Here is a 14,112-nt window from a genome sequence, read left to right as displayed (position 1 = left end):
GAAAATTCTCAGGCATTATTGTTTCACATATTTCTTCTGTCTCTTTCTTCTCCTCCTCTGGTAATGCCATTATATGTATTTTACACCTTTGTAGCCACTCTACACATCTTGGACATTCTGCTCCATTGTTTTCCTTATTTTTTTTCCTTGGTATTTGCATTTTGGAAGTTTCTATCAACATATTTCCAAGCTCACCTTTGTTTTCCATAGGACTCTCCGGGCCTCTGGTGAACCCATCAAAGGCATTCTCTATTTTGTTGCTCTGGTTCTAATTGCTAACGTTGTCTTGTGGTTCTTAGAGTTTTCACTTCTCAGCTTCCGTTACCCATCTGTTCTTGCATGTCATCCACATTTTCAATTAGCTCCCTTAACATGTTAATTAGTTATTGTAAATTCCCAATATAATAATTCCAATACCTCTTCCTTACCTAAATCTGGTTCTGCCACTTGTTTTGTCTCTCAGTCTGTGCTTTTGGCCATTTGGCATACCTTACAATTTTGTGTTCTTGAAAGCCAGACACGTTATATCTAGTGAAAGGAACTAAGGTAGATAGGGAATTAGGAATTAGGCTGCTTGCTATTTACTGTCACTGTGGGTGTCAGAGGCTAAAATTTGCTCTAGCGTCATTGTATTCTTTCCCTTGTGTTTGGATTTCCCTAGAAACTGCCTCCTAAAATAAAGTTAGGCTTTGCAGTTGTGCAATAATAATAATCCCCTGTTTTCACACAACAGCTCTATCTATGTGGTGATAAGGCTGGAGAACTAGAAGTTAAATATTCACGATCCAATTACTACATCTCAGTCTTTTAGTGAACCTGTGCCCCTGAGTTGTGACCTTCATAAATTCTTTCTAGTTTTTTCCTTCCTCGGGTGAGACAAGAAGAATCGATGGAGCTGGAATTGGGTATTTCCTTGCCTTCATAGGTTGGTTAAGCCCTGGTAACTAGGATGGTAGTTTGCCCTATGACCATAGTTCTCTGATAGATTTAGATAGTGTTGTTGATTTTCAGTTTGTTCAGCTTTGTTCCTGTGTGATCAAGATTGACAACTTCTAAGCTCTTTGCTTGTCAGATCAGAAACCTTTCCTTAATCTTATGCATCTACAGTGATATATATGTCTCATAGAATCTAAATGATATTTTCAATATGTTTAGAAGTTTTATCTGCTAAAAAAATCAAGTCATCCTTTAAATGGTCAGACGTTTTCTTCCTTCATGGTAAATAACAGCATAACCTCCAGGTCAGTCCGATTTTAATTTGTGGAGATACTGTAGAACACTTATTATCTGTTATTAAAAATAGACTGGACATAAGAGGTCAAGAATGGAAGTAAACAAACCCACAGGAGCTTGTTCTGATGTTTCAGGGAAGTAAGAAGGATGGATACCGTTCAGTTTCAGAGATTGGGTTTATTGTATGAAATGAATCGAATGAAGCTTTTCCTAATGTGCCAAACATGTTCCTATGGGAAGAGACGCAGCCTCTTTTAGGAGGTAAGAATCCACTTGTTTGCAGATTGGGTCAGTCAGCCTGTCAAGATCTGTCCCCATCTCCAGAACTACGCAGCCAGATATTCAAGAGTCACTCGAGAGAATTAGATTATTGTACTGAAGAGAAGTTTATCAAGATTGATAAAGTAAGACAAAAAGGTATAAATAGAAAATAAAGTTAGGAGAAAACCCCTACAATGTTAAAATTAAAATATCAATATGAATTCACAGCTATTAAAAATATAGTTGCTAACTGTGCCCAGTAAGAAAACTTAGAAATATCTAGAGCTTAGGTCTGAGTTTCTATATACCAATTCCTACTAAAAGGAAGTGAGACTTTTTGAGGAGATATTTTTATTTACTTCAAATGAGTAATCCAAAAGGAGGGAATACAAGAGTCTCCTCTTTTTGGAAAAATGAATGACAATTAAAAATGCAGAAACAATAATGTTTAAATTTCAGCATTAGGTGAACAATTGGTGGTAAAGAACTGTGAAGTGTCAGAGATTCTACACAGCTTAAAGGCTAAGTGAGCCTGCATGGTTCTATGGGGAATGGAGGAGACTGGAAACTTCTGGGTCAGAGTGAAATGATTTCATTATTCAGCAGCATTACCAGGTTTGTACTGATTCTCCAATGTCTCCAAAGGATAGATTATAACTCAGCTAAATGTTAAGCATGCAGTAGGTTTGCTTCTTAGGTTAGGAACTCCAAACTTATTAAAAGAAAACCTATTCAACCTATTTCACTGAAGGACACATTATCTTTATTATCTTCCCCTTGGTTCTGGAAGAAAACTCTATCTCAATCTTCCTAGGCTGTATGCTATGAAAATATAGAAAAAAAATAAATATAGAAAAAAAAAACTCAGAACAAAAGTAATCAATGCCTCTACTTGCAAAATATGCAGAAATAGAAAAGATCTATGAAGCATTTTTCTCCTAACATTTGTCATTACACAGGTTGTTTAATGATTGAAAAGAGAGAGTATCTACTTTATAGAATGACCTCATGGTCAGCCCCTTAATTAATAATGAAATTTTATATCACTGATCGAGGGAGAAGGTGTTACTGTATCCCTTTTGATGTTTTTCAATATGAGATCATCTACATTAACTATAGTGTCATAATTTTTAATCTGAAACTCACCAAGCTTTTAGACCTAACACTCTATCTTCTAGTTTATTAATGACTTCAGGATAGAGGAACAAGTTAAAGGGTATCATGAAGAAATAATCATATGAATTCAGAAAACTCTTTAAAAGGCAGTTTAAAGGACTTCTTCAGGCTAAAAGTAACATAAAAGCATAACAAACAAATGTAATATATGAAATTAAATTGGATCCCTGCTTGAGAAAAGAAAATAGCTACACAAACATTCCTGGGACAATTAGGGAGATTTGGGTCTGAACCAAATATGAAATGATATTAAGTGCTTTTTTTTTTCTATTCTTCTTTATGCTGTTCTCTTTCCAGGAAATTCTTGACCATGTACTTCATCTTACTTTGCCACTTTTCTGGAATAACTCCTATTTCTTCTTTATGACTTAGATCAGGCTTCATCTTCTACCCCCAGCTTTCTCAACCCTCCCTATTTTACAGACTATGTCACTTGCCTCTTTCCCCTAATAGCCCACACTTGGATATCATAATGTGTATTGCATTTTAATTATTGAATTATGTCTGTCTTCATCCATGAGAACAGCAAATATGTCTGCCTCACATTTACATCTTGTCTATTTCTTAATAAGTGTTTGTGGGTTGGATAGCTTGAAAGATATAACTAACGGAAGTTACAGAGCAAATAAAAAGGACTTAATGAGCTAAAGATGCAAACACAAAAGGAAAAAAAGAGCACTCTCTAAATTTGGGATAAAAAGAGCATCCAACAGGAAGAAGAAAACCAAGAGACATTAATTTAGGGCCACAAACCTGAGCTGCATTGGAGCAATTTTATTCAGCAAGGAAGCCCATTTCATCATCTGTAAACATTTCTAGTTGGTCTTACCCACACTGCCTTCGACTAGTTTACCCAAAATAATGAATTCTGGTTTTCTAGATCTAGCTTTAAGTTTTTTCGCAATGATCTAAATCGGATGTCATTAATCATCAACTGAATTTTCTACTCCTTCTCCCAAGTCTGTTTCCAAAGCTCCATCTCTTGTCCCCACTGTTCTAACATATGACCCTTTTCCTCTGGTCTGTGTCTTTGTAAATGATGCCACTCATTCAGGCTAGCACCATCAGTCAGATCCAAGCTCCATTTCCTGTCTTTGATCAAGTCTTCCATGAAGTTCTTAGGCATCTAACTAGCTTCTTGGCCATCCTCACAGCCAAACTCAAAGATTTGGCAGCATGCTGGAACAAAAATTGTAGAGAAGATAGAAACATCATCCTACAGAACATAGTATGATCTTGTTACTTCTCTGTCCATTTTCTAAATGGACTAAATACAAATCAACATTAAAGGATACAACCTGCATTCACTACTGACCTTGCTAGCATTACCTTCCAACATCTCCCTTCTTATCTCTTATACTTCAGATAACCCAAGAAATTTCCCAATGAGCAGATTTTTTTCACGTTTCTGTCTTCATTCACACTATTACTTTGCCCAAAGTGTTTTTTTCTTCATATCTCATTGTTTTTGCCTATCAAAAATCTCATCCAAATATTAATAAAATAATAGTCATTCTATAGTGAGCACTAAGAACAGTCAGCTGCAGAATTCATTATCCTCATTTAAAGCTGAGGAAAGAGATTGGAAAGGTTATGTAATTTTCTCAAAACCATGCAGCTAAATTAAAGCTTAATTTTGTGCCCGAACAATATGTACCAGAAAACTCAGCTTTGAAGGGTGAACTACCAAGGGCAACTACTCTTCTCCATATTTTTGTCCATACTGTTTCAATATATAACACACTAGCAAGCTTCCCTTATTTTTTATTACAATTTGCTTGCTTTGAGAATATTCAATCAGCTCTCTATCAAAAGCTTCAGATCAGCTCAATTGTATTCTCCTTCATGACAGCTTCACACATTTCCCTACTCAGAATCACTGATTCTAAGATTGCCTACTTTGTGTTAGACTATTGGTACTTTAGGTATACTTTCAGTGATCCCCATTAACCCTAAAAAAAGAACTTCATCTCCATTTTAGAATAAAGAAACTGAAATTAGGAAAAATTAACTTGCCTAAGATTATGGCATAGTTCATAATATCAAAGCTGAGATTCAGCTTGTGACCTTACACCAGAGCATGAATACTCTATGTCATACTGCTCCATCCCCACCTCCGCATTCCCACTGAAATTCTCAGACTCCACTAGGGGTCACATTAACTGTAGGCTCAGGGCCATGTACTGTTTACCTTTGTGTCTGCCACATGTCTTTACAAATTAGCTAACTTTAGAATTTTATTAATACTAGCATTAAATTCATTACTGACAGAAACAAAAAAAAATGAAATGGTAACTTAAAAAAATAGAAAGGAGCTGGGTACAGTGGAGCATGCTTGTAATCTCAGCAGTTCAGGAGGCTGAGGCATGAAGATTGTGAGTTCAAAGTCAGCCTCAGCAACTTAGCAAGGCACTGAGCAACTCAGTGAGATCCTGACGCTAAATAAAATATATAAAAGGGCTGGGGAAATGTCTAAGTGCCCCTGGTTTCAATTCCTGATACCAAAAAATAAGTAAATAAAATAAAATAAAAAGGAAAAATACCTGAGAAAAAGAGAGGAATTTCTAACCTTAGTATACCTTGGTATAACATTAATTATTGAATCAGAAATAATCAATTGCTACCTAAATATCACCTACAAAATAAAATATCTTATGTGTTGTAATATTACTATGAGAAAAGATACAAAGTATTTCTTAACTTCACAACCCAACACTAAGTGTTGACCATATATACACCGAGATAGTTCTTTATTTATTCCTTTGTTTAAAAGATGTATGAAATGCAGATTTTTCAATGTATGAAACTTTAAAGCATTTGTAAATTTCAATGATTCCAATCTTAAATCACCAATTATGAGATATATTTTGAAATGTTGACATCAAACATCCAAGATTCCTTCATTTTTTTTCTCATCATTAGTTGAAGCATTCACAGAAAAAGACCCGCATTCCAGATTGCTGTTTACAAAATTTTTCTCAAGCACCTTGTTAAGATTAATTTTATATGTCAATGAGACTGGACCATAGGATGCCTAGCTCTCTGTTCAAACATTATTTTTGTTTGCATGTGTAAGGTATTTCTGGAAGAGATTAGCATCTGCAATGAGGGACTGAGTAAAAACAGATGGTCCTCCACAATTTGGGTGGGCATAGTCGAATCCATTGAAAGCCTAAATAGAACAAAAAGGGTAGGAATGTGAGGTGCATAATCCCTCTGACTGCCTGCCTATCTGGGACATCAGTCTTCTCTTGCCCTTGATATTCCTCAGACTGTTGCCTACACCATTGCTTCTCTGGCTTTTAGGTCTTCAAACTATGCCCTGGGTTTAACTGGGTCTCCAGCTTACAGATGGCAGATTGTGTGACTTCTCAGACTCAGTAATCACATGCACCATTTCCTTATAATGAATACCTCCCTTTCAGGATTGACTGTATCAGATACACATGTCTCTCTTCCCCTAAGACTGTTTTACTGAGCGCTTTGGTTCCCAAAGTGACATCAGAATATTTCCACTTTCGAGTCCAAGTTTCCCGCAAAGTCAACATTTCTAAAACTAAATATATTATCCTGTCCATCCACCATTCTTCCAAATCAAATGTTTCTGTCTTATTTTGCCATTTCTGTTAAAAGTATCACCATTATCTCCTTTGTTTAGATTTAGAACTTCACTTTCATCTTTAAGGGAAAAACAGTGTTTTGTTTTTTGAAGGTATTCCATTAAAAACCCTTACAATATTTACTTGTATAGACTTATATTTTGAGGAATGCTTTTTGGGGGGAATGCTTTTAAATAAAATTTAAACCTTAAAAGAATTTCAGATGTCATATATATCAGATGGTTAATTATAAATAGGTCAGTAAAATTGTGTTCAACAGGTCAATTTTCAAAAGGTAGTTGAACAAATTCAGCTTCCCAGACCAACACAGTTTATTCCTCTAAGAAAACAAACAATTCTCTAGAGTAAACATTCTTTAAAAAATGTATTTGTTTGGGATTGTTTTTTAACAATCAATTTCAAGTTTATAAAACATCCTTAGGACTTAGTAAAGCAAACCTCTGATTATTACAGAAAAGCCCCATGCCCTTTTCAGTAAACAGGTTGACAGGACACAGAAGATGACACGATACAGAAGAAATGTGTTTTGCTTTAGCTTCTGGGCCTCATATAGGTACATGTGGATAATATCATTCAATTAATGGCAAAAATAATGCGTACTTTTTTTTACATTCACTACATGTTCAAATGGTTTAGTAGAAACTTGACCAAGTTGCTAAAGTGACCATGGATCTTTCCCTCATAGATTTGCTAATTAATGGATAAGCTGTGTTTAAGTTATCTAAATTCAAAATGCAAACACAGATGCTTAGAAACGTCTCTATTCCTTTCTTAATGCACACAGATGTCCTTAACCCCACTCACGTCCACACAACTATGATTAATATTTTGTTCCCTCAAACAATGTAGGAGTCAAGGTGGAATTTATGATGTCATTTTGTTTTATTCCGTCTAATTTAACTTATTTTTTTTAACCCAACCAGGAAATTTTCTAATTATTTTTTCACACACAAGTGCACACACATAGTCTTCAAGAAAAAATAATTTCAGAGAAGTTGAATGTTAAATATTCCCTTTGGATGTGTATAATATTCATTAATATTATTAAAAAATCCAAAGAGTATATTCTAAGGGAATCTGTTTAAAATCCCTTAAACTCTTTGGATAATGGAATTTTGAACTCTTTATAACATTTTAAGATACCAGATACCCCAATAGAATCATTTGGAAAATCCTTTCACTAAAGGTTGAATTATCTTTCTTATTCTCCCTTCCCAGGCATCCTCCTCCCCTACCTATGGCAATGGTTGTCCACATTACTTTAGTCCAGAAATACATCTTTTATCTAGTGCTCTTATTCAGGATATTTCTCAGCTTTCCACAACTGTTAATGTTTCATGCAAATTAAGAAAAATAGTTTGCCCAAATATCAGCAACATAACATTCCTAGAAAACTAAGGATATGGAGGCATCTTTCATATAATTTATCTCATAGCTTATGGTAGTTGTGTGATCTTGAAGGCAAGAATATAAGTCATCTCACAAATTTTAGCATTTATTAATTTCAATATCTTTAAATATTTATTTAACAAGTGACAATAGTATAAAATAGTATAAAATTGCTTGGTTCCTAATCAGGTAGTATGCAAAATAAGTACTATTTCTGCTCTTACTTTTAAATGTTTACAATCTGACACAAAGAAAAACTACAGAAAAATATAAGCATCTAGTGATCTATTGGATTCATAAATTGTTTAATCCAGATATGCTTTGCTCCAAGCATGCAGCCACAGTAAATCATAAATAAACAGTCATTGAACCCACAGAGCTAAAAAAAAATCTAAGGAGAAAGTCAGAGTATTCAAAGATCAAGATATATAAAAATACCATAAAAGAAGCCAAAAATGTAATATATAGAGTATAGCACACAAATTCTAAAGAGTTCTCATGATACTTAAGGTGTTGCCATTGTGTGATATCTTCTCCCTAAGTGTGAGCAAGATCTTTGACTTGCTTCTAGCCAATAAAAAATGTCAACCGTGATTAAAAACATGTTTATGAGCAAAAGAGCAAAGAGCCTATCTTACCAGGTCCCTCATTCTCCATGGCCAGCTTTGAAGGAGCAGGCTGCCGTGAGTCCCACAACTTCAAGGAAATGAACTCTGCCAACAAACCAAGGAAGCTTGGAAGCAGGACCATTTTTGATTGAGCCTTCAGATGAGAACCCAGCCCAAACTGGATGACTTCTTGATTACAGACATGAAACCCTAACTAAGGGATTTAACTTAGTTGTATCTGAACTGCTGGCCTACAGAAACCATAAGACAAGTGTGTATGTTATTTTGAACCATTAATATTGTTGTAGGTAGGTTTTGTGAAATACAAGTCATACATATAAGTTCAAAGGGAAAATACCAGATAATGAGCACCAAGCCAGTTTTTGCTCACGGAAGTAGCCTCGTTCTACATATTATGGATGCCAAGGAGTGGTTATAATTTGAATCCTTAGTGATCATGGCAATAAATATCTCCTAGTTCCCAGGAACTGTTTAATTTTAAAATTAATTACTAAATAAATTAGCCAAATAAAAGCATGCTTGTCAATAAGAAAGTTTTAGCAGAGGCCACCTATAACATAGTATGCACTAAGAAGAAGCAATCAACAGGGCCCTACTTTGTAGGATGGCCCTAGTGTTACACAGAGGAGTTTTTACTTTATTTGGGAAGCAAATGGAAATTATTCAAGATTTCCGAGTTGGCAGTGATGTGACCAAAGGTGGTTCAGAGATGAATCTGGTAATATGAAGTTTACATTCTGTGTCAAAGAAAGGAGAAAGCCCACAGGAATCTAAAGAAACCAAGGAAAGAGGGGACCAGTTAGAGAAGTGAGGAGGGGATGATACGGGATGATTCATTTTATGTGTCAACTTGGCTGGGTTCAGGGAGCCCAGAATGCTGGTAAAAAATTATGCTTGTATATGTCTATGCATGGGTTTCTTGAATATATTTGAATTTAAATCAGTAGACTGAGTGAAGAATATTGCCCTCCTGAATGTGAGCATCATCCAATCCATTGAGGGCCTCAATATAGGAAACAGAAGACATCTTCTCTTATTTTGAGCTGGGATGTTCATCTCCTGCCCTTGGAGACTGGAGATCTGGGTTCTCAGGCTTTTAGACTCTGGGACTTATATAAGCAGTCCCTTCATCCTCCACTCCTGAGTTCTTGAACCTTTAGCTTCGGAATGAAAGTTTCAACACTAACTTTCCAAGTTCTCAAGCTTGCAGATGTCATTCTATGGGACTTTTCAGCCTCCATAATCCTGCAAGACAATCATCTATTATAAATTGTCTTTTAGATGCCTATAATCACCCTATTGGTTCTGTTTCTCTGGAGAACCCAGACTAACACATAGTGGGTCAAGTTTCTAGAGGTATACACAAGAGGAAGGAGAAGAGCCTAGTGACTGCTCAGAATGGAGGGCCAGGGTTGAGTCAGTGGTTTCCAATCTGAGCTTTTTTCTCATGAACAATTAAAAAAAGACCCATGAACGGTCAAAGGACAGGAAAGGAAAGCAACTATTACACTTCAAAATAGTGCTGCGGGCAAGCATGTTATTAATGTGACTTGATGCAACAATCTCTCCCAAACTTCTAAGTACTTCACTGAAAATGTCTCAAAACAAAGCAAAATAGCTCTCTGTGGAAGTTTTAGAAATAGGAGTAAGTCAAACCCTGCTATCAGCTGTGTTCATGCAATGTCCTTTAAACTTTCATATTCCTGACTACAGACAAAACATGAGCCGCGGTTGATGACTTTGTTATCATTATACTACATTTCTCAAATATGTGTGATAATGACTTTTTTTTATATAATGAGATACCAGACACCTACCTTCAGTGATAGGTGAAAAAATTGAAGGTTTGATATCCTCAGCAAGCTAATTATAGGTCGCCAGATTACAGGTAATTCAGAGAAGCTACAAAATCCAACATCTTTATTTCCACCATCACTGAAACCCCATGTGACAATGCTGTCATTCTCCTTTGTGAGACCAAGCAGGATGGCAGGCTCTAAATAATGCATAAGCTACCAACATTCCTGCTCATATCCCTTTTCAAAAAATGGTGAAGTGTCTCTTTTATGGTCCACAAAGAATTGAAATCATATGGTGAATCCTGATAATTGCTTTCAGAAGGAGCTCTTGGCACCAGCTCTAAGTTCTTCAGTTCGCTCATGTCGGGAACACAGACTGCCACTGAATATAGATGAGCACAGCACCCAGAGAGCCTCCCAGCTGCAGAGCTCTCCCCAGGTTGCCAGGATCCACGCCAGCTTGAAATCCTGTCTCTCCTTCTTTCTCACCAATTAGCATTTTCCTCACCCACGTCATTTCTTTCCTATGAAGTCAGGTTAATATTTTACACAAGTCAATAGAGCTCATAAAGGCAGGTGAGACACTTTCACTCTTTCCTTTACCTCAGAATACAGGCCCCCAATCTAAGAAGACTGAAAACAGAAAAGAAAGTATAACTCAAGTGTGCATGAGTTCTAACTCTCAATTACTGGACCACACAGATACACACTGATGTTTCTGTGTTTTGCAGGGAGTAGGAACAGAGAACGAGGGAAGGAGATGGACAGGTGGGAAAACAGGGTCTATTTAAGCATAATGTGTCCTTTCCTGGCCCTTCCTGGCCCTCTCTCTGGGTCCTCCCCAGGCTTTCAACTTTCAGGATTAATTTTTCTAAGGTCACTCTAATGAAAACATCTCAATCTGATCCCTGAATCTGTAGCAATTCTAACAGCAAGATGCTTCTCCATGAGATGTATCACACTGCTGCTTTGTTTACATTTGTTATTTGTATGTGACTGACTTTCATTACCAAGGAAAGGCTATAAGGAAGAGAATGTGCAGTTATGTCCTGGTTATCACCTATGTTCCTTCCAGTGTGCAAAATTGGGACTATACCAGGTTTTCAGCAGATATTTGCAAAATAAAGTCAAACTAAGCTTAGAGAAGATGGTTTCCTTGGAGAAGTGGGGTTAGCGACATGCATGGGGTTTAACTGGGAGGAACTATGCTTTTGTAATCTTGTACGAAGAAAGGGAAATACAACTCCTAGAAGTTAAATGAGGAGCAAGCTGGGAATTAGGAGCTGAAAATTCAACATGTCTACATTTATTCACTTTTAGATTCAAATGTTTGAATTGCATCATGGAAAGCCCTAAAGCCATTCAGTAGAGATTTACATATTAGAGATTGTAAAGAAAGGGCAAATCAATTTATTAAAGCATATTATTTTATTTGCATGCCTTCTTTTCTAAAGATATTTTCCAGTGATTTTTCTTTCTACTTACCTATCATGGCTTAGTGTTTTGTCTCATAGCTCTGAATGCTAGCAGATTGATTCACTGATCATATTTAGGGTTCTGCACGCATACACACACACACACACATACACACACACACAAACATACACACTAATTGGTAAATTATCTGTAGGCCTGCTTTATTTACGAAGGAAAGAGGTAGAAATGGGCAAAGTATTTTCATAATATAGCCTGAGGAGTCATGAGCTGAGCTTTTGTTCTGAGACACAGCCTACATTTAATCTTCAGTCAATGCACACTGGAAAAAGTCAGTCTGGTGAAGTGGTGGAGTATGTTCTGAAATCCTAGACCTGCACAACTTTGGAAAAATTAATTTATCTCATTAAGCCTCAGTTTTGACATTAGAAAAGAAGGCAATTTCTACCAAGTAGGCCTATCATGATTGAACATAAGTCAAAAACCATGGTTCTCAGACTTGAGAACCCACCAGCATCCTCAGAAGGGCTTGTTAAAAACCAATAGCTAACAGGGCCGGTGGGGGGGGGGGGATGAGAGTGGAGTGCAGGTAAGGGGGAAGGATAGAAAAAATAAAAGATCTTTGATTGGCAAAGGGGAGGTGGGGAGGGAAGGGAGTATGGGGGCAGGAAAGATGGTGGAATGACATGGACATTATTATCTAGGTACATGTATGACTGCACATATGATGTGATGCTACATCATGTACAATCAGAGAAATGAAAAGTTTGTACAATAAATCAAAATGCATTCTGCTGTCATACATACCTAATTAAAATAAATAAATTAATTTAAAAAACAGTAGTAGTAAGCTCCACCACTGGACTTTCTAACTTAGAAGTTCTAGAATAAAGGCCAAGAATTTGCATTTCTAACAAATTCTCTCAGATAATGTTGATGCTGAGGGTCTAGGGACTATATCTTGAGAACTCTGGTCTAAAGCACCTTCCAAAAACAGCCATTCAAGTATTATTTCTGAAAAATAGAAATCACTTTAGTGAAATACCAAGTGAGGGGAAAGACATTGACAATCCACAGGAGATACAACCAAGAATTCAAATCCCAACAACTTAGAACACAGGTGGAAGGTCACTCAGCCAAAGCAAATTTGAAAGACTTAAGAGGAAATAACTGTTTGTTCTTTTGTATTTATACTGGGAAGACATTGTTTCACTTTATAAATGTCTTTTTTAAATTTAATGGATATGCAATATGCTGTATGGAAATAATTTACTTGTCTCTCTTCTTCCTCTTTATATGTGACCTCTCCCTCTGAATGTGGTAAAATGTTAACGGCCAAGGAGTCAGATAATTAACATTTATGGAAGTTGCCTGTGCTAATCCTCTGTGCATAACTAAAAGGATGGGTATTTATCTGTTAAACTTTTCCAGATTTAGTTCTCACACATGTAATAGAATGTAGTGTCAGAAAAATTCTGCAAATGTGTTTTGTTTAAAAGTGAACACATGGAAGCTGGAATGTTGGCTCATAATATAGGATATGGTAAAAACATTGACTATCTAATAGCTATAATTTTTAAACAACCAATACACACATGCAGTGGCAATTTGAGAAAAAGAAATTGCCTAGAGGCACAAAAATCTCTCTTGTAATGGTATAGTTAAAAAAAAAAAAGCAATGATTGAACCAGATTAATTTTGAGATTTGGGGCCACACCTGTGTTCCCTATTCTCCAAGCCATCAAAATGTAGAAGCAAAGATAACACAAATCTTCCTATCCATCCACCCTTCATATCCGAAACTGACTGATCCTTTCCATTTCCCTTTCCCCAGTGTGCCCTCATTTTCAATTTCTCCAGGTTAGAGCCTAATTTTCTCCCATTTGGATTATTTCAATAACTGTTTGATTCCTTTGTTCCATCTTAAGATGTTTTAAACCTAATGCCGCATAATATTTCCCCATCCCACCAACCCTCCCTTTCTAAGGCAATGACTTCAAAACCTAATGAACTCAAGTCCAAACCTGGCCTAGCAAACACAGACGACTTAATCCAGCCCAGTCCCATTTTATACTCTTTCACTGATATTTTTACGTTCACATATTGAACAACCAACAACTTTCAGCAAAGCTTGAGCTTCCCTCCTTCTATATATATTATTGTCCACACTATATTTGTCTCCTTAAGTAACTGGCAAAAATTTTAGTGCTTTATTATTTAAAAAGCAATTTCATGAGAATAGTCTCAATTGATCCTTAAGGATTAGGTGGAATCATACACTAAGCATTTTCCTTTCCATTTAACAGAAAAGTAAATAGAGACATTGAGATACTAGTTATCGATAGAAATAGCCCAGCAGAGATACAACTACAAAAATTGTAAAACAAAATCATACCAAACACACATACACACACACACACACACACACACACACACACTCACAAAGAGAGAAAATTGGGAATCATTCCAGCCTTAGACAATCTTGTCTTATAAATCATAGTAAAGAACTAAGTTACAAGATCTATATTTCAAAATAATTCATCTGAAAATGTCTTGATAGAAACTGAATCA

This window comes from Ictidomys tridecemlineatus, chromosome 6, assembly GCF_052094955.1.
Source record: "Ictidomys tridecemlineatus isolate mIctTri1 chromosome 6, mIctTri1.hap1, whole genome shotgun sequence".
Taxonomy (NCBI): Eukaryota; Metazoa; Chordata; class Mammalia; order Rodentia; family Sciuridae; genus Ictidomys; species Ictidomys tridecemlineatus.
Note: the sequence above shows the minus strand (reverse complement) of the source record.